Below are 22,427 nucleotides of genomic sequence, written 5' to 3' on the forward strand. Positions count from 1 at the left end.
AGAGGCTGCCTCCCAATCAGAAGGAGGAGGAGAGGAGAGGGGGAAGAGAGGAGAGGGATGAAAGGAGAGGAGAGGAGAGGAGAGGAGAGGAGAGGAGAGGAGAGGAGAGGAGAGGAGAGGAGAGGAGAGGAGAGGAGAGGAGAGGAGAGGAGAGGAGAGGAGAGGAGAGGAGGAAGAGAGGGATGAAAGGAGAGGAGAGGAGAGGAGAGGAGAGGAGAGGAGAGGAGAGGAGAGGAGAGGAGAGGAGAGGAGAGGAGAGGAGAGGAGAGGAGAGGAGAGGAGAGGAGAGGAGAGGAGAGGAGAGGAGAGGAGGAAGAGAGGGATGAAAGGAGAGGAGAGGAGAGGAGAGGAGAGGAGAGGAGAGGAGAGGAGAGGAGAGGAGAGGAGAGGAGAGGAGAGGAGAGGAGAGGAGAGGAGAGGAGAGGAGAGGAGAGGAGAGGAGAGGAGAGGAGAGGAGAGGATCCAATTGGAATGTAATGCTGTTCAGCCAATGCAGATGTGCATGGAATTGTTTTACTATCACTAATTGTCATATTTTAGATAATTTATCGATTTGATATGGACTGTTAGTAGCCAATTAGGTATAACAAAAATATATATATATAAATACTGCAATAGCCCAGGAAACATTCAGAAATGGCAAAAAATACAATGATAAAGGAAATCTTGAGCAACAAGATCTAGTAGACATTTAAAATAAAGGAAATATAAACATATTTTTTATTTTACACATATTTAACTCCTTTTTGGGTAGGCACAGACGGCCATTCAAGTACTTAAAAAAGAGTCATGTGACACTTGTTTGGGTTGAAGAGCAAAACAGACCATTTATTTTGTCTTCCTTTTCAAGAGGGAAGAGTTTGTCAAGCTGTTTGAGACGCTACAGACGTTTTCGTTAGAATAACGATTTGTGAGATGCCTCATGTTGTGACCAACACCTATCATAGCTCTGCCCTGGTCTCATCAGGACCATGGCCTGTGTATCATAGCTCTGCCCTGGTCTCATCAGGACCATGGCCTGTGTATCATAGCTCTGCCCTGGTCTCATCAGGACCATGGCCTGTGTATCATAGCTCTGCCCTGGTCTCATCAGGACCACGGCCTGTGTATCATAGCTCTGCCCTGGTCTCATCAGGACCACGGCCTGTGTATCATAGCTCTGCCCTGGTCTCATCAGGACCATGGCCTGTGAATCATAGCTCTGCCCTGATCTCATCAGGACCACGGCCTGTGTATCATAGCTCTGCCCTGGTCTCATCAGGACCATGGCCTGTGTATCATAGCTCTGCCCTGGTCTCATCAGGACCATGGCCTGTGTATCATAGCTCTGCCCTGGTCTCATCAGGACCACGGCCTGTGTATCATAGCTCTGCCCTGGTCTCATCAGGACCATGGCCTGTGTATCATAGCTCTGCCCTGGTCTCATCAGGACCATGGCCTGTGTATCATAGCTCTGCCCTGGTCTCATCAGGACCATGGCCTGTGTATCATAGCTCTGCCCTGGTCTCATCAGGACCATGGCCTTTGTATCATAGCTCTGCCCTGGTCTCATCAGGACCATGGCCTGTGTACCATAGCTCTGCCCTGGTCTCATCAGGACCATGGCCTGTGTATCATAGCTCTGCCCTGGTCTCATCAGGACCATGGCCTGTGTATCATAGCTCTGCCCTGGTCTCATCAGGACCATGGCCTGTGTATCATAGCTCTGCCCTGGTCTCATCAGGACCATGGCCTGTGTATCATAGCTCTGCCCTGGTCTCATCAGGACCATGGCCTGTGTATCATAGCTCTGCCCTGGTCTCATCAGGACCATGGCCTGTGTATCATAGCTCTGCCCTGGTCTCATCAGGACCAAGGCCTGTGTATAATAACTCTGCCCTGGTCTCATCAGGACCATGGCCTGTGTATCATAGCTCATTACATAGCATCATTAAAGATAACCAGGTGCACTCCAACACTCAGACATCATTACAGATAGATAGCCAGGGGAACACTCCAACACTCAGACATCATTACAGATAACCAGGTGCACTCCAACACTCAGACATCATTACAGATAGCCAGGGGAACACTCCAACACTCAGACATCATTACAGATAGATAGCCAGGGGAACACTCCAACACTCAGACATCATTACAGATAGCCAGGGGCACACTCCAACACTCGGACATCATTACCGATAGCCAGGGGCACTCCAACACTCAGACATCATTACAGATAGCCAAGGGCACTCCAACACTCTGACATCATTACAGATAGCCAAGGGCACTCCAACACTCTGACATCATTACAGATAGCCAGGGGCACACTCCAACACTCAGACATCATTAACAGATAGCCAGGGGAACACTCCAACACTCAGACATCATTAACAGATAGCCAGGGGAACACTCCAACGTTCAGACATCATTACAGATAGCCAAGGGCACGCTCCAACACTCAAACATAATTTACAAATGAATCATGTGTGTTTAGTAAGTCCTCCAGATCAGAGCCAGTAGGGATGACCAGGGATGTTCTCTGTTTAGTGAGTCCTCCAGATCAGAGCCAGTAGGGATGACCAGGGATGTTCTCTGTTTAGTGATTCCTCCAGATCAGAGCCAGTAGGGATGACCAGGGATGTTCTCTGTTTAGTGAGTCCTCCAGATCAGAGGCAGTAGGGATGACCAGGGATGTTCGCTGTTTAGTGAGTCCTCCAGATCAGAGGTAGTAGGGATGACCAGGGATGTTCTCTGTTTAGTGAGTCCTCCAGATCAGACCAGTAGGGATGACCAGGGATGTTCTCTGTTTAGTGAGTCTATCAGATCAGAGGCAGTAGGGATGACCAGGGATGTTCTCTGTTTCGTGAGTCCTCCAGATCAGAGGCAGTAGGGATGACCAGGGATGTTCTCTGTTTAGTGAGTCCGCCAGATCAGAGGCAGTAGGGATGACCAGGGATGTTCTCTGTTTAGTGAGTCCTCCAGATCAGAGGCAGTAGGGATGACCAGGGATGTGCTCTGTTTAGTGAGTCCTCCAGATCAAAGGCAGTAGGGATGACCAGGGATGTTCTCTGTTTAGTGAGTCCTCCAGATCAGAGGAAGTAGAGATGACCAGGGATGTTCTCTGTTTAGTGAGTCCTCCAGATCAGAGGCAGTAGGGATGACCAGGGATGTTCTCTGTTTAGTGAGTCCTCCAGATCAGAGGCAGTAGGGATGACCAGGGATGTTCTCTGTTTAGTGAGTCCTCCAGATCAGAGGCAGTAGGGATGACCAGGGATGTTCTCTGTTTAGTGAGTCCTCCAGATCAGAGGCAGTAGGGATGACTAAGGATGTTCTCTGTTTAGTGAGTCCTCCAGATCAAAGGCAGTAGGGATGACCAGGGATGTTCTCTGTTTAGTGAGTCCTCCAGATCAGAGGCAGTAGAGATGACCAGGGATGTTCTCTGTTTAGTGAGTCCTCCAGATCAGAGGCAGTAGGGATGACCAGGGATGTTCTCTGTTTAGTGAGTCCTCCAGATCAGAGGCAGTAGGGATGACCAGGGATGTTCTCTGTTTAGTGAGTCCTCCAGATCAGAGGCAGTAGGGATGACCAGGGATGTTCTCTGTTTAGTGAGTCCTCCAGATCAAAGGCAGTAGGGATGACCAGGGATGTTCTCTGTTTAGTGAGTCCTCCAGATCAGAGGCAGTAGGGATGACCAGGTATGTTCTCTGTTTAGTGAGTCCTCCAGATCAGAGGCAGTAGAGATGACCAGGGATGTTCTCTGTTTAGTGAGTCCTCCAGATCAGAGGCAGTAGGGATGACCAGGGATGTTCTCTGTTTAGTGAGTCCTCCAGATCAGAGGCAGTAGGGATGACCAGGGATGTTCTCTGTTTAGTGAGTCCTCCAGATCAGAGGCAGTAGGGATGACCAGGGATGTTCTCTGTTTAGTGAGTCCTCCAGATCAAAGGCAGTAGGGATGACCAGGGATGTTCTCTGTTTAGTGAGTCCTCCAGATCAGAGGCAGTAGGGATGACCAGGTATGTTCTCTGTTTAGTGAGTCCTCCAGATCAGAGGCAGTAGGGATGACCAGGGATGTTCTCTGTTTAGTGAGTCCTCCAGATCAGAGGCAGTAGGGATGACCAGGGATGTTCTCTGTTTAGTGAGTCCTCCAGATCAGAGGCAGTAGGGATGACCAGGTATGTTCTCTGTTTAGTGAGTCCTCCAGATCAGAGGCAGTAGGGATGACCAGGGATGTTCTCTTGATAAGTATATACATTTGACCATTTTCCTGTCCTGCTAAACATTCAAAATATACTTTGGGTGTATGGAGTAAGAAGTATATGTCACGAATATCACCGAAGGTGGCTCCCCTTCCCATTCGGCTGGCGCTCGGCGGTCGTCGTCGCCGGTCTACTAGCTGCCAACGATCCTTTTCGTTTGGTTTTGTCTAATTGTTTTCACCTGTTCCTTGTTGGGGTTTTTGGGTTGGTGTTATTTGAGTTCGATTAGCCCGCTTGTGTTTGTGTGGGCTTGTTGCTGTGTATGTAAGAGGTGATTGATGATTGTTGGGTTTTCGCTGTCCGGTTTATACCAGTGATACTTGGGTTGTGTTTTACGCCTGTGTTCGGCGTCACCCATGGTACGTGTTCCTGTTTTTTGGACATTAAAGAGTTCTTCTGCTCTCTGTGCCTGACTCCACACCCATCACTCTTTGAGCGTTACAGTATATTTGTTTCTTTAGGAATGTAGTGAAGAAAACATATATATATATACTAATAAAGCATTGTACTGTAATACTGTGTTGTACTGTAATACTGTGTTGTACTGTAATACTGTGTTGTACTGTAATACTGTGTTGTACTGTAATACTGTGTTGTACTGTAATACTGTGTTGTACTGTGTTGTACTGTGATACTGTGTTGTACTGTGTTGTACTGTAATACTGTGTTGTACTGTAATACTGTGTTGTACTGTAATACTGTGTTGTACTGTAATACTGTGTTGTACTGTGTTGTACTGTAATACTGTGTTGTACTGTAATACTGTGTTGTACTGTAATACTGTGTTGTACTGTAATACTGTGTTGTACTGTAATACTGTGTTGTACTGTGTTGTACTGTAATACTGTGTTGTACTGTAATACTGTGTTGTACTGTAATACTGTGTTGTACTGTAATACTGTGTTGTACTGTAATACTGTGTTGTACTGTGTTGTACTGTAATACTGTGTTGTACTGTATACTGTGTTGTACTGTAATACTGTGTTGTACTGTAATACTGTGTTGTACTGTAATACTGTGTTGTACTGTAATACTGTGTTGTACTGTGTTGTACTGTGATACTGTGTTGTACTGTGTTGTACTGTAATACTGTGTTGTACTGTAATACTGTGTTGTACTGTAATACTGTGTTGTACTGTAATACTGTGTTGTACTGTAATACTGTGTGTACTGTAATACTGTGTTGTACTGTGTTGTACTGTAATACTGTGTTGTACTGTAATACTGTGTTGTACTGTAATACTGTGTTGTACTGTAATACTGTGTTGTACTGTAATACTGTGTTGTACTGTGTTGTACTGTAATACTGTGTTGTACTGTAATACTGGTTGTACTGTAATACTGTGTTGTACTGTAATACTGTGTTGTACTGTATACTGTGTTGACTGTACTGTATACTGTGTTGTACTGTAATACTGTGTTGTACTGTAATACTGTGTTGTACTGTAATACTGTGTTGTACTGTGATACTGTGTTGTACTGTGTTGTACTGTAATACTGTGTTGTACTGTAATACTGTGTTGTACTGTAATACTGTGTTGTACTGTAATACTGTGTTGGTACTGTGTTGTACTGTAATACTGTGTTGTACTGTAATACTGTGTTGTACTGTGTTGTACTGTAATACTGTGTTGTACTGTGTTGTACTGTAATACTGTGTTGTACTGTAATACTGTGTTGTACTGTGTTGTACTGTGTTGTACTGTGTTGTACTGTAATACTGTGTTGTACTGTAATACTGTGTTGTACTGTGTTGTACTGTGTTGTACTGTGTTGTACTGTAATACTGTGTTGTACTGTAATACTGTGTTGTACTGTGTTGTACTGTGTTGTACTGTAATACTGTGTTGTACTGTAATACTGTGTTGTACTGTGCTACTGTGTTGTACTGTAATACTGTGTTGTACTGTGCTACTGTGTTGTACTGTGATACTGTGTTGTACTGCACTGACTACCGTATTGTACTGTAATACTGTGTTGTACTGTGATACTGTGTTGTACTGTGATACTGTGTTGTACTGTAATACTGTGTTGTACTGTGCTACTCTAGTGTACTGTATTGTACTGTAATACTGTGTTGTACTGTAATACTCTAGTGTATTGTATTGTCTGGGACTACTGTATTGTATTGTACTGTAATACTGTGTTGTACTGTGTTACTCTAGTGTATTGTATTGTACTGTAATACTGTGTTGTACTGTGATACTGTGTTGTACTGTAATACTGTGTTGTACTGTGCTACTCTAGTGTATTGTATTGTAATACTGTGTTGTACTGTGTTGTACTGTGCTACTCTAGTGTATTGTATTGTACTGTAATACTGTGTTGTACTGTAATACTGTGTTGTACTGTGCTACTCTAGTGTATTGTATTGTCTGGGACTACTGTATTGTATTGTACTGTAATACTGTGTTGTACTGCACTGACTACCGTATTGTACTGTAATACTGTGTTGTATTGTGCTACTCTAGTGTATTGTATTGTAATACTGTGTTGCACTGCACTGACTACCGTATTGTACTGTAATACTGTGTTGTACTGTAATACTCTAGTGTATTGTATTGTAATACTGTGTTGTACTGCACTGACTACCGTATTGTACTGTAATACTGTGTTGTACTGTAATACTCTAGTGTATTGTATTGTCTTGGACTACTGTATTGTATTGTACTGTAATACTGTGTTGTACTGTGCTACTCTAGTGTATTGTATTGTCTTGGACTACTGTATTGTATTGTACTGTAATACTGTGTTGTACTGTGCTACTCTAGTGTATTGTATTGTCTTGGACTACTGTATTGTATTGTACTGTAATACTGTGTTGTACTGTGCTACTCTAGTGTATTGTATTGTCTTGGACTACTGTATTGTATTGTACTGTAATACTGTGTTGTACTGTGCTACTCTAGTGTATTGTATTGTCTTGGACTACTGTATTGTATTGTACTGTAATACTGTGTTGTACTGTGCTACTCTAGTGTATTGTATTGTCTTGGACTACTGTATTGTATTGTACTGTAATACCGTGTTGTACTGTGCTACTCTAGTGTATTGTATTGTCTTGGACTACTGTATTGTATTGTACTGTAATACTGTGTTGTACTGTGCTACTCTAGTGTATTGTATTGTCTTGGACTACTGTATTGTATTGTACTGTAATACTGTGTTGTACTGTGCTACTCTAGTGTATTGTATTGTCTTGGACTACTGTATTGTATTGTACTGTAATACTGTGTTGTACTGTGCTACTCTAGTGTATTGTATTGTCTTGGACTACTGTATTGTATTGTACTGTAATACTGTGTTGTACTGTGCTACTCTAGTGTATTGTATTGTCTGGGACTACTGTATTGTATTGTACTGTAATACTGTGTTGTACTGTGCTACTCTAGTGTATTGTATTGTCTTGGACTACTGTATTGTATTGTACTGTAATACTGTGTTGTACTGTGCTACTCTAGTGTATTGTATTGTCTTGGACTACTGTATTGTATTGTACTGTAATACTGTGTTGTACTGTGCTACTCTAGTGTATTGTATTGTCTTGGACTACTGTATTGTATTGTACTGTAATACTGTGTTGTACTGTGCTACTCTAGTGTATTGTATTGTCTTGGACTACTGTATTGTATTGTACTGTAATACTGTGTTGTACTGTGCTACTCTAGTGTATTGTATTGTCTTGGACTACTGTATTGTATTGTACTGTAATACTGTGTTGTACTGTGCTACTCTAGTGTATTGTATTGTCTTGGACTACTGTATTGTATTGTACTGTAATACTGTGTTGTACTGTGCTACTCTAGTGTATTGTATTGTCTTGGACTACTGTATTGTATTGTACTGTAATACTGTGTTGTACTGTGCTACTCTAGTGTATTGTATTGTCTGGGACTACTGTATTGTATTGTACTGTAATACTGTGTTGTACTGTGCTACTCTAGTGTATTGTATTGTCTTGGACTACTGTATTGTATTGTACTGTAATACTGTGTTGTACTGTGCTACTCTAGTGTATTGTATTGTCTTGGACTACTGTATTGCATTGTATTGTAATACTGTGTTGTACTGTGCTACTCTAGTGTATTGTATTGTCTTGGACTACTGTATTGCATTGTATTGTAATACTGTGTTGTACTGCGCTACTCTAGTGTATTGTATTGTCTTGGCCTACTGTATTGTATTGTACTGTAATACTGTGTTGTACTGTGCTACTCTAGTGTATTGTATTGTCTTGGACTACTGTATTGTATTGTACTGTAATACTGTGTTGTACTGTGCTACTCTAGTGTATTGTATTGTCTTGGACTACTGTATTGTATTGTACTGTAATACTGTGTTGTACTGTGCTACTCTAGTGTATTGTATTGTCTTGGACTACTGTATTGTATTGTACTGTAATACTGTGTTGTACTGTGCTACTCTAGTGTATTGTATTGTCTTGGACTACTGTATTGTATTGTACTGTAATACTGTGTTGTACTGTGCTACTCTAGTGTATTGTATTGTCTTGGACTACTGTATTGTATTGTACTGTAATACTGTGTTGTACTGTGCTACTCTAGTGTATTGTATTGTCTTGGACTACTGTATTGTATTGTACTGTAATACTGTGTTGTACTGTGCTACTCTAGTGTATTGTATTGTCTTGGACTACTGTATTGTATTGTACTGTAATACTGTGTTGTACTGTGCTACTCTAGTGTATTGTATTGTCTTGGACTACTGTATTGTATTGTACTGTAATACTGTGTTGTACTGTGCTACTCTAGTGTATTGTATTGTCTTGGACTACTGTATTGTATTGTACTGTAATACTGTGTTGTACTGTGCTACTCTAGTGTATTGTATTGTCTTGGACTACTGTATTGTATTGTACTGTAATACTGTGTTGTACTGTGCTACTCTAGTGTATTGTATTGTCTTGGACTACTGTATTGTATTGTACTGTAATACTGTGTTGTACTGTGCTACTCTAGTGTATTGTATTGTCTGGGACTACTGTATTGTATTGTACTGTAATACTGTGTTGTACTGTGCTACTCTAGTGTATTGTATTGTCTTGGACTACTGTATTGTATTGTACTGTAATACTGTGTTGTACTGTGCTACTCTAGTGTATAGTATTGTCTTGGACTACTGTATTGCATTGTATTGTAATACTGTGTTGTACTGCGCTACTCTAGTGTATTGTATTGTCTTGGCCTACTGTATTGTATTGTACTGTAATACTGTGTTGTACTGTGCTACTCTAGTGTATTGTATTGTCTTGGACTACTGTATTGTATTGTACTGTAATACTGTGTTGTACTGCGCTACTCTAGTGTATTGTATTGTCTTGGACTACTGTATTGTATTGTACTGTAATACTGTGTTGTACTGTGCTACTCTAGTGTATTGTATTGTCTTGGACTACTGTATTGTATTGTACTGTAATACTGTGTTGTACTGTGCTACTCTAGTGTATTGTATTGTCTTGGACTACTGTATTGTATTGTACTGTAATACTGTGTTGTACTGTGCTACTCTAGTGTATTGTATTGTCTTGGACTACTGTATTGTATTGTACTGTAATACTGTGTTGTACTGTGCTACTCTAGTGTATTGTATTGTCTTGGACTACTGTATTGTATTGTACTGTAATACTGTGTTGTACTGTGCTACTCTAGTGTATTGTATTGTCTTGGACTACTGTATTGTATTGTACTGTAATACTGTGTTGTACTGTGCTACTCTAGTGTATTGTATTGTCTTGGACTACTGTATTGTATTGTACTGTAATACTGTGTTGTACTGTGCTACTCTAGTGTATTGTATTGTCTTGGACTACTGTATTGTATTGTATTGTAATACTGTGTTGTACTGTGCTACTCTAGTGTATTGTATTGTCTTGGACTACTGTATTGTATTGTACTGTAATACTGTGTTGTACTGTGCTACTCTAGTGTATTGTATTGTCTTGGACTACTGTATTGTATTGTACTGTAATACTGTGTTGTACTGTGCTACTCTAGTGTATTGTATTGTCTTGGACTACTGTATTGTATTGTACTGTAATACTGTGTTGTACTGTGCTACTCTAGTGTATTGTATTGTCTTGGACTACTGTATTGTATTGTACTGTAATACTGTGTTGTACTGTGCTACTCTAGTGTATTGTATTGTCTTGGACTACTGTATTGTACTGTACTGTAATACTGTGTTGTACTGTGCTACTCTAGTGTATTGTATTGTCTTGGACTACTGTATTGTATTGTACTGTAATACTGTGTTGTACTGTGCTACTCTAGTGTATTGTATTGTCTTGGACTACTGTATTGTATTGTACTGTAATACTGTGTTGTACTGTGCTACTCTAGTGTATTGTATTGTCTTGGACTACTGTATTGTATTGTATTGTAATACTGTGTTGTACTGTGCTACTCTAGTGTATTGTATTGTCTTGGACTACTGTATTGTATTGTACTGTAATACTGTGTTGTACTGTGCTACTCTAGTGTATTGTATTGTCTTGGACTACTGTATTGTATTGTACTGTAATACTGTGTTGTACTGTGCTACTCTAGTGTATTGTATTGTCTTGGACTACTGTATTGCATTGTACTGTAATACTGTGTTGTACTGTGCTACTCTAGTGTATTGTATTGTCTTGGACTACTGTATTGTATTGTACTGTAATACTGTGTTGTACTGTGCTACTCTAGTGTATTGTATTGTCTTGGACTACTGTATTGTATTGTACTGTAATACTGTGTTGTACTGTGCTACTCTAGTGTATTGTATTGTCTTGGACTACTGTATTGTATTGTACTGTAATACTGTGTTGTACTGTGCTACTCTAGTGTATTGTATTGTCTTGGACTACTGTATTGTATTGTACTGTAATACTGTGTTGTACTGTGCTACTCTAGTGTATTGTATTGTCTTGGACTACTGTATTGTATTGTACTGTAATACTGTGTTGTACTGTGCTACTCTAGTGTATTGTATTGTCTTGGACTACTGTATTGTATTGTACTGTAATACTGTGTTGTACTGTGCTACTCTAGTGTATTGTATTGTCTTGGACTACTGTATTGTATTGTACTGTAATACTGTGTTGTACTGTGCTACTCTAGTGTATTGTATTGTCTTGGACTACTGTATTGTATTGTACTGTAATACTGTGTTGTACTGTGCTACTCTAGTGTATTGTATTGTCTTGGACTACTGTATTGTATTGTACTGTAATACTGTGTTGTACTGTGCTACTCTAGTGTATTGTATTGTCTTGGACTACTGTATTGTATTGTACTGTAATACTGTGTTGTACTGTGCTACTCTAGTGTATTGTATTGTCTTGGACTACTGTATTGTATTGTACTGTAATACTGTGTTGTACTGTGCTACTCTAGTGTATTGTATTGTCTTGGACTACTGTATTGTATTGTACTGTAATACTGTGTTGTACTGTGCTACTCTAGTGTATTGTATTGTCTTGGACTACTGTATTGTATTGTACTGTAATACTGTGTTGTACTGTGCTACTCTAGTGTATTGTATTGTCTTGGACTACTGTATTGTATTGTACTGTAATACTGTGTTGTACTGTGCTACTCTAGTGTATTGTATTGTCTTGGACTACTGTATGTATTGTACTGTAATACTGTGTTGTACTGTGCTACTCTAGTGTATTGTATTGTACTGTAATACTGTGTTGTACTGTGCTACTCTAGTGTATTGTATTGTCTTGGACTACTGTATTGTATTGTACTGTAATACTGTGTTGTACTGTGCTACTCTAGTGTATTGTATTGTCTTGGACTACTGTATTGTATTGTACTGTAATACTGTGTTGTACTGTGCTACTCTAGTGTATTGTATTGTCTTGGACTACTGTATTGTATTGTACTGTAATACTGTGTTGTACTGTGCTACTCTAGTGTATTGTATTGTTTTGGACTACTGTATTGTATTGTACTGTAATACTGTGTTGTACTGTGCTACTCTAGTGTATTGTATTGTCTTGGACTACTGTATTGTATTGTACTGTAATACTGTGTTGTACTGTGCTACTCTAGTGTATTGTATTGTCTTGGACTACTGTATTGTATTGTACTGTAATACTGTGTTGTACTGTGCTACTCTAGTGTATTGTATTGTCTTGGACTACTGTATTGTATTGTACTGTAATACTGTGTTGTACTGTGCTACTCTAGTGTATTGTATTGTCTTGGACTACTGTATTGTATTGTACTGTAATACTGTGTTGTACTGTGCTACTCTAGTGTATTGTATTGTCTTGGACTACTGTATTGTATTGTACTGTAATACTGTGTTGTACTGTGCTACTCTAGTGTATTGTATTGTCTTGGACTACTGTATTGTATTGTACTGTAATACTGTGTTGTACTGTGCTACTCTAGTGTATTGTATTGTCTTGGACTACTGTATTGTATTGTACTGTAATACTGTATTGTACTGTGCTACTCTAGTGTATTGTATTGTCTTGGACTACTGTATTGTATTGTACTGTAATACTGTGTTTTACTGTGCTACTCTAGTGTATTGTATTGTCTTGGACTACTGTATTGTATTGTACTGTAATACTGTGTTGTACTGTGCTACTCTAGTGTATTGTATTGTCTTGGACTACTGTATTGTATTGTACTGTAATACTGTGTTGTACTGTGCTACTCTAGTGTATTGTATTGTCTTGGACTACTGTATTGTATTGTACTGTAATACTGTGTTGTACTGTGCTACTCTAGTGTATTGTATTGTCTTGGACTACTGTATTGTATTGTACTGTAATACTGTGTTGTACTGTGCTACTCTAGTGTATTGTATTGTCTTGGACTACTGTATTGTATTGTACTGTAATACTGTGTTGTACTGTGCTACTCTAGTGTATTGTATTGTCTTGGACTACTGTATTGCATTATACTGTATTACTGTATTGTATTGTACTACTGTGTTGTACTGCACTGTCTACCGTATTGTACTACGTTTTTGTACTGTACTGTCTACTCCACTGTATTGTACTGCTGTACAGTATTGTTATACTGTACTGTACTATTGTATTGGACTACCGTATTGTATTGTCTGTGTCTCTGTGTCTCTCTCTCTCGGTGTCTCTCTCTCTCTCTCTCTCTCTGTCTCTGTCTCTGTCTCTCTGTGTCTGTGTCTCTGTGTCTGTGTGTCTCTCTGAAAGCAGCCTAGCTATGGCTCTGTTTCTCTGTCGCTCTGTGTCTCTCTCTGTGTCTCTCGGTCTTTCTGTGTCTCTCTTTCTGACTCTATGTGTCCCTGTGTCTATCTTTGTCTCTCAGTGTCTATCTGTCTCTCTGAATGTAGCCTAGCCATGGCTCTGAGTCTCTGGCTGAAAGAATGAAAGAATTCCATTGATTCAGCGGGCCCATGAATGGACTTCACATAAGGCCCCCCACCCTACCACTACCCCCAACCCACCACTACCCCCTTCACTGTCCCCTACCAGCTATCTACCACGACTACCCCCAGCTACCACGACTACCCCCAGCTACCACGACTACCCCCAGCTACCACGACTACCCCCAGCTACCACGACTACCCCAGCTACCACGACTACCCCCAGCTACAACTACTACCCCCCAGCTACAACTACTACCCCCAGCTACAACTACTACCCCCAGCTACAACTACTACCCCCAGCTACAACTACTACCCCCAGCTACAACTACTACAACTACTACCCCTACAACTACTACCACCATCTACCACTACTACCGCTCAGTCTCTCCATGCCCACCGTCCAAACCATCCCAAATGGCACCCTATTCCCTAAATAGTGAACTGCTTTAGGGCTCTGGTCAAAAGTAGTGCTCTAGTTATGGACCACGGAGCCATTCAGACTGCATCCAGAGACCCATTAACTACAGCCCAATACATCAGACCATCACAGCACATAACTACAGCCCAATACATCAGACCATCACAGCACATAACTACAGACCAATACATCAGACCCATAACTACAGACCAGCACATAACTACAGACCAATACATCAGACCCATAACTACAGACCAGCACATAACTACAGACCAATACATCAGACCCATAACTACAGATCAGCACATAACTACAGACCAATACATCAGACCCATAACTACAGATCAGCACATAACTACAGACCAATACATCAGACCGTCACAGCACATAACTACAGAACAAAACATCAGACCCATAACTACAGATCAGCACATAACTACAGACCAATACATCAGACCGTCACAGCACATAACTACAGACCAATACATCAGACCGTCAGGGCACATAACTAGACCAAAACATCAGACCCATAACTACAGACCAGCACATAACTACAGACCAATACATCAGACCCATAACTACAGATCAGCACATAACTACAGACCAATACATCAGACCGTCACAGCACATAACTACAGACCAATACATCAGACCGTCAGGGCACATAACTAGACCAAAACATCAGACCCATAACTACAGACCAGCACATAACTACAGACCAATACATCAGACCCATAACTACAGATCAGCACATAACTACAGACCAATACATCAGACCGTCACAGCACATAACTACAGACCAGCACATAACTACAGACCAATATATCAGACCGTCACAGCACATAACTACAGACCAATACATCAGACCGTCACAGCACATAACTACAGACCATCACATAACTACAGACCAATACATCAGACCGTCACAGCACATAACTACAGACCATCACATAACTACAGACCAATACATCAGAAGCCTCGCTGCCTCTGGGAGGGGACATCTTTCAGCTGGAGGAGAAGAAACAGAGTAGAGAGGAAGAGGAGGAGGAGGATGAGGAGGAGAAAGAGGAAGAGAGACATAGGAGAGTAGAGGAGGAGGAGGAGAAACAGGAAGAGAGACATAGGAGAGGAAGATGAGGAGGAGGACGAGGAGGAGAAACAGGAAGAGAGACATAGGAGAGGAGAGGAGGATGAGGACGAGGAGGAGAAACAGGAAGAGAGACATAGGAGAGGAAGAGAAGGATGAGGACGAGAAGGAGAAACAGGAAGAGAGACATAGGAGAGGAAGAGAAGGAGGAAGACGAGGAGGAGAAACAGGAAGAGAGACATAGAAGAGGAAGAGAAGGAGGAAGACGAGGAGGAGAAACAGGAAAAGAGACATAGGAGAAGAGAAGAGGAGGAGGAGAAACAGGAAGAGAGACATAGGAGAGGAGGAGGAGGAGGAGGAGAAACAGGAAGAGAGACATAGGAGAGGAGGAGGAGGAGGAGGAGAAACAGGAAGAGAGACATAGGAGAGGAGGAGGAGGAGGAGAAACAGGAAGAGAGACATAGGAGAGGAGGAGGAGGAGGAGAAACAGGAAGAGAGACATAGGAGAGGAGGAGGAGGAGGAGAAACAGGAAGAGAGACATAGGAGAGGAGAGGAAGAGGAACAGGAAGAGAGACATAGGAGAGGAAGAGGAACAGGAAGAGAGACATAGGAGAGGAAGAGGAGGAGGAGGAGAAACAGGAAGAGAGACATAGGAGAGGAGAGGAAGAGGAACAGGAAGAGAGACATAGGAGAGGAAGAGGAGGAGGAGGAGGAGAAACAGGAAGAGAGACATAGGAGAGGAGGAGGAGGAGGAGAAACAGGAAGAGAGACATAGGAGAGGAGAGGAAGAGGAACAGGAAGAGAGACATAGGAGAGGAGGAGAAACAGGAAGAGAGACATAGGAGAGGAGAGGAAGAGGAACAGGAAGAGAGACATAGGAGAGGAAGAGGAACAGGAAGAGAGACATAGGAGAGGAAGAGGATGAGGAGGAGAAACAGGAAGAGAGACATGGGAGAGGAGGAGGAGAAACAGGAAGAGAGACATAGGAGAGGAGAGGAGGAGGAACAGGAAGAGAGACATAGGAGAGGAAGAGGAGGAGGAGGAGAAACAGGAAGAGAGATCCTACACACTAAACCCTACACACTAAACCCTACTTAATAAACCCTACACACTATACCCTACACACTATACCCTACACACTAAACCCTACATAATATACCATACACACTAAACCCTACACACTATACCCTACATACTATACCCTACACACTAAACCCTACACACTATACCCTACAACCTAACCCTACACGTTAAACACTATTCAATAAACCCTACACACTATACCCTACACACTATACCCTACACACTATACCATACACACTATATCCTACATACTATACCCTACACACTAAACCCTACACACTATACCCTACAACCTAACCCTACACATTAAACCCTATTCAATAAACCCTACACAATAAACCATACACACTAAACCCTACATGCTTAAACCCTATTCAATAAACCCTACACACTAAACCCTACACGCTAAACCCTACTCACTAAACCCCGCAGGAAACCCTACATACTAAACCCTACACACTAAACCCTACACACTATACCCTACACACTACACCCTACAACCTAACCCTACACGCTAAACCCTACTCAATACATCCTACATACTAAACCCTACACGCTAAACCCTATTCACAAAACCCTACACACTATACCCTACACACTAAACCCTACACACTATACCCTACACACTATACCCTACACACTACACCCTACACACTACACCCTACAGACTAAACCCTACAGACTAAACCCTACACACTATACCCTACAACCTAACCCTACACGTTAAACCCTATTCAATAAACCCTACACAATAAACCATACACACTAAACCCTACATGCTTAAACCCTATTCAATAAACCCTACACACTATACCCTACACACTAAACCCTACACACTATACCCTACACACTATACCCTACACACTACACCCTACACACTACACCCTACAGACTAAACCCTACAGACTAAACCCTACACACTATACCCTACAACCTAACCCTACACGTTAAACCCTATTCAATAAACCCTACACAATAAACCATACACACTAAACCCTACATGCTTAAACCCTATTCAATAAACCCTACACACTATACCCTACACACAAAACCCTACTAGTTAAACCCTATTCACTAAACCCTACACCCTACACGCTAAACCCTACTCACTAAACCCCACAGGAAACCCTACATACTTAACCCTACACACTAAACCCTACACACTATACCCTACACACTACACCCTACACCCTACAGACTAAACCCTACAAAATAAACCCTATTCACTAAACCCTACACACTATACCCTACAACCTAACCCTACAACCTAACCCTACATGCTAAACCCTACTCAATACACCCTACATACTAAACCCTACACGCTAAACCCTATTCACAAAACCCTACACACTATACCCTACACACTATACCCTACACACTAAACCCTACACACTACACTCTAAATCCCTACACACTACACCCTACACACAAAACCCTACACAATAAAACCTATTCACTAAACCCTACATGCTAAACCCTACACACTATACCCTACACATTAAACTCTACACACTAAACCCTACACGCTACACCATACACACAAAACCCTACACACTAAATGCTAAACCCTACACACTAAATGCTAAACCCTATTCACTAAACCCTACACACTAAACCCTACACACTAAACCCTATTCACTAAACCCTACATGCTAAACCCTACACACTAAACGCTATACCCTACACACTAAACCCTACACGCTAAACCCTATTCACTACACCGTACACACTAAACCCTACAGACTAAACCCTACACACTAAACCCTACACACTATACCCTACACACTACACAATAAAACCTATTCACTAAACCCTACAGACTAAACCCTACACACTAAACCCTACTCACTAAACCCTACTCATTAAACCCTACTCATTAAACCCTACACATTAAACCCTACACATTAAACCCTACACACTAAACCCTACCCACTATACCCTACACTCTAAACCCTACACTCTAAGCCCTACACTCTAAGCCCTACACTCTAAACCCTATTCACTAATCCCTACACAAAAAACCCTACACACTAAATCCTACTCACTACACCCTACCCGCTATACCCTACACTCTAAACCCTACACGCTAAACCCTACACACTAAACCCTACACGCTAAACCCTACACGCTAAACCCTACACGCTAAACACTACACATTAAACCCTACTCACTACACCCTACACACTAAACCCTACACACTATACCCTACACACTAAACCCTATTCACTAAACCAAACATGCTAAACCCTACACACTATACCCTACACACTAAACCCTATACACTAAACCCTACACGCTAAACCCTACACACTAAACACTTCACCCTACACACTCTTCCCTACACACTATACCCTCCACACTAAACTCTACACACTAAACCCTGCACACTAAACCCTACAGCCTACACACTATGCGCTAAACACTTCACCCTACACACTCTTCCCTACATACTATACCCTCCACACTAAACTCTACACACTAAACCCTACACTCTATTCACTACACCCTACACACTAAACACCACACCCTGCTTCCCTGCCTTGCTCTTTCCCAGGGCCAACTTTCTGCCCCTACCACATTGAGTGTCTGCATATTTATTTTTGTGATATGGTGTGGTATACTGGAATACATTATGGGAACGCTGTGGTCTATCCAAACACATCTCTGCACCTTGCACACACAGTCTGACCCTCCTCCTCCTCTTCCTCTTTGTCTTCCTCCTCTTCCTCCTCCTCTTCCTCCTCCTCTTTGTCCTCCTCCTCCTCTTTGTCCCCCTCCTCCTCCTACTCCTCCTCTTTGTCTTCCTCCTCTTCCCCCTCCTCTTTGTCCTCCTCCTCTTTGTCCTCCTCCTCTTCCTCCTCTTTGTCCTCCTCATCCTCCTCTTTGTTCTCCTCCCTCCTCCTCCTCCTCTTTGTCCTCCTACTTCTCCTCTTTGTCCCCCTCCTCCTCTTTGTCCTCCTCCTCCTCCTCCTCTTTGTCCTCCTCCTCCTCCTCCTCTTTGTCCCCCTCCTCCTCCTCCTCCTCCTCCTCTTTGTCCCCCCCCTCCTCCTCCTCCTCTTTGTCCCCCTCCTCCTCCTCCTCTTTGTCCTCCTTCTCCTCCTCTTTGTCCCCCTTCTCCTCTTTGTCCTCCTCCTCCTCTTTGTCCCCCTCCTCCTCCTCCTCCTCTTTGTCCTCCTTCTCCTCCTCTTTGTCCCCCTTCTCCTCTTTGTCCTCCTCCTCCTCTTTGTCCCCCCCTCCTCCTCCTCCTCCTCCTCCTCTTTGTCCCCCTCCTCCTCCTCCTCTTTGTCCTCCTTCTCCTCCTCTTTGTCCCCCTCCTCCTCTTTGTCCACCTCCTCTTTGCCCCCCTCCTCTTCCTCCTCTTTGTTCTCCTCCCTCCTCCTCCTCAATCTCCTCAGGATGTCTAAACCAAACTGATAATTATCCGCACACACCCAACGTCATCCCTCACCACACACACACACACCAAATGCCACATTGATGCCACACACACTCCATCTACTTTATCACACACACACACACACACAATCACCACTGCATCTCTGAGGATGACAACACATAGCAGCAGCATTGGAAGGCCATAATATCACTCCTATCAGCAGTGGAAGGCCATAATATCACTCCTATCAGCAGTGGAAGGCCATAATATCACTCCTATCAGCAGTGGAAGGCCATAATATCACTCCTAACAGCAGTGGAAGGCCATAATAACACTCCTATCAGCAGTGGAAGGCCATAATATCACTCCTATCAGCAGTGGAAGGCCATAATATCACTCCTAACAGCAGTGGAAGGCCATAATAACACTCCTATCAGCAGTGGAAGGCCATAATATCACTCCTATCAGCAGTGGAAGGCCATAATAACACTCCTATCAACAGTAGAAGGCCATAATATCACTCCTATCAACAGTAGAAGGCCATAATATCACTCCTATCAACAGTAGAAGGCCATAATAACACTCCTATCAACAGTGGAAGGCCATAATATCACTCCTATCAACAGTGGAACAGTACAGAGCTCGAGTCTGTCTGGGCTAAATACATTCTTCCTCATTATGTCTGAAGGATGTTGCTCTTTCTGTCTTGATCAAAAACACACGCACCACACACCACACACACATTGCAGCGTGGCCAACAGCTCTCAGCCTATATCAGTGCCAGCTCCGGTCTAAATGAAAACAGATCTCCTGTGTACTGAACAGCACTGTGCTTCCCCTCCAGAGGACCAGCCATATCCACTCACAGCACACCATCCAAATACCACCCTATTCCCTATGTATTGCACTACTTTTGACCAGGGCCCATAGGGCTACTCATAGGTCTCTGGTCAAAAGTAGTGCACTACATAGGGAATAAGGTGCCACCTGGGACGCACACCAGCTTCATTTATTGTCTCATTGAGAGGCTCTGGGATTTATTAGGTTTCCCAATCTGTAAATGCAGCAGATGTCTGTTTGCGTGTCCCAGGTGACACCCTATTCCCTATATATAGTGCACTACTTTTGACCAGAGCTCAATGGGTAGTCCTATGGGCCATGGTCAAAAGTAGTGCACTACATAGGGAATAAGGTGCCACCTGGGACGCACCCAGTCTTCAACAGTCTCTCTGCTCTGCTTTCTGGATGGTAATTCATCTTGTCCAGAAGGGATGGAAGAGAGGGAGCTAGAATACAGAGCTGTAGATATGGACAGGGAGTTATGCTTTATTCGTTGGATTATTGAGATACAGTATTTGCAATAATCATATGTGCTATAAGATGTCTACCACATCAAAATATTATTCTACACTAAACAAAAGACTTTGTGAATATTGAAGCTTACTTTAAACTCAGTATGTTGTCTGTATATATTATGTATAGCTGTGTGTAGTTACCTATTCCTCTCCTGAAAACCTTGGTATTGTAAGGATTGTTGTCGGGAGAAAGAGAGGAGTACCAAAGCGCAGAGTGGTAAGTGTTCATGAAGTTGTTTAATTAAAACTCAGAACACTAAACAATAAATGACAACGTGAATTTACCAAAACCGAAACAGTACCGTGTGGCCCAAACACTCACACGGAAACAAACACCCACAAACCAAAAGTGAAACCCAGGCTACCTAAGTATGATTCTCAATCAGGGACAACAATTGACAGCTGCCTCTGATTGAGAACCATACTAGGCCGTATTCAAAAACCAACATAGAAAAACAAACAGACTGCCCACCCCAACTCACGCCCCGACCATACTAAAACAGACAAAAACAAAGGAACTAAGGTCAGAACGTGACAGGTATGAGTACCATGGACTAACATCATGTAGTTAACAGGAAGAGATGGATACAGTCAAGAGTACTCAATGGAAGAGAAATTATAACCAGATCCCTCTGTTTACCTACCTAGAATCATCATTAGTCCAGTCTAACCGTTAAGACTATGTGTCTGTAGGAACCAACAGTTTTTTAAATGACGTATATCTGATTATTCTGTCTGATTAATACCCCATGAGAAGACTCATCATCAAGCCTGTCAACTATCATCTCTCCTCAATACATCCTGATGTTCTGTCAGACAGAAGCTGCCAGGTTCAGACGTGTCTGTCTGTTCCCTGCAGCACCTGGAAGACAGAACATCCAGCAGAGCTGCCAGGTTCAGAGCTGTCTGTCTGTTCCCTGCAGCACCTGGCAGACAGAACATCTAGCAGAGCTGCCAGGTTCAGAGCTGTCTGTCTGTTCTCTGCAGCACCTGGCAGACAGAACATCTAGCAGAGCTGCCAGGTTCAGAGCTGTCTGTCTGTTCTCTGCAGCACCTGGCAGACAGAACATCTAGCAGAGCTGCCAGGTTCAGAGCTGTCTGTCTGTCTGCAGCAGACAGATTGTATACTACAACAAGACAACCAATGGTAGAGGAGTTGGTAACATCTATATAATAAACCCAGCAAAAAAACAAAAGTCCCCTTTTCAGGACCCTGTCATTCAAAGATAATTCGTAACAATCCAAATTACTTCACAGATCTATATTGTAAAGGGTTTAAACACTGTTTCCCATGCTTGTTCACTAAACCTTAAACAATTCATGAACATGCACCTGTGGAAAGGTCGTTAAGACACTAACAACTTACAGACGGCAGGCAATTAAGGTCACAGTTATGAAAACTTAGGACATTAAAGAGGCCTTTCTACTGACTCTGACTCAAATTGAAAGATCCGCAGGGTCCCTGCTCATCTGCGTGAACGTGCCTTAGGCATGCTGCAA

At 42.4% G+C, this 22,427-nt stretch overlaps 1 protein-coding gene across 1 annotated transcript in view; it reads right to left on the minus strand.

Annotated features, from left to right (window-relative positions):
- LOC109885060 (ciliary neurotrophic factor receptor subunit alpha-like) overlaps positions 1-22,427 on the minus strand; it is a 135,067-nt gene that overhangs the window by 9,571 nt on the left and 103,069 nt on the right. The window lies entirely within an intron of this gene.

Source organism: Oncorhynchus kisutch, linkage group LG23, assembly GCF_002021735.2.
Source record: "Oncorhynchus kisutch isolate 150728-3 linkage group LG23, Okis_V2, whole genome shotgun sequence".
Taxonomy (NCBI): Eukaryota; Metazoa; Chordata; class Actinopteri; order Salmoniformes; family Salmonidae; genus Oncorhynchus; species Oncorhynchus kisutch.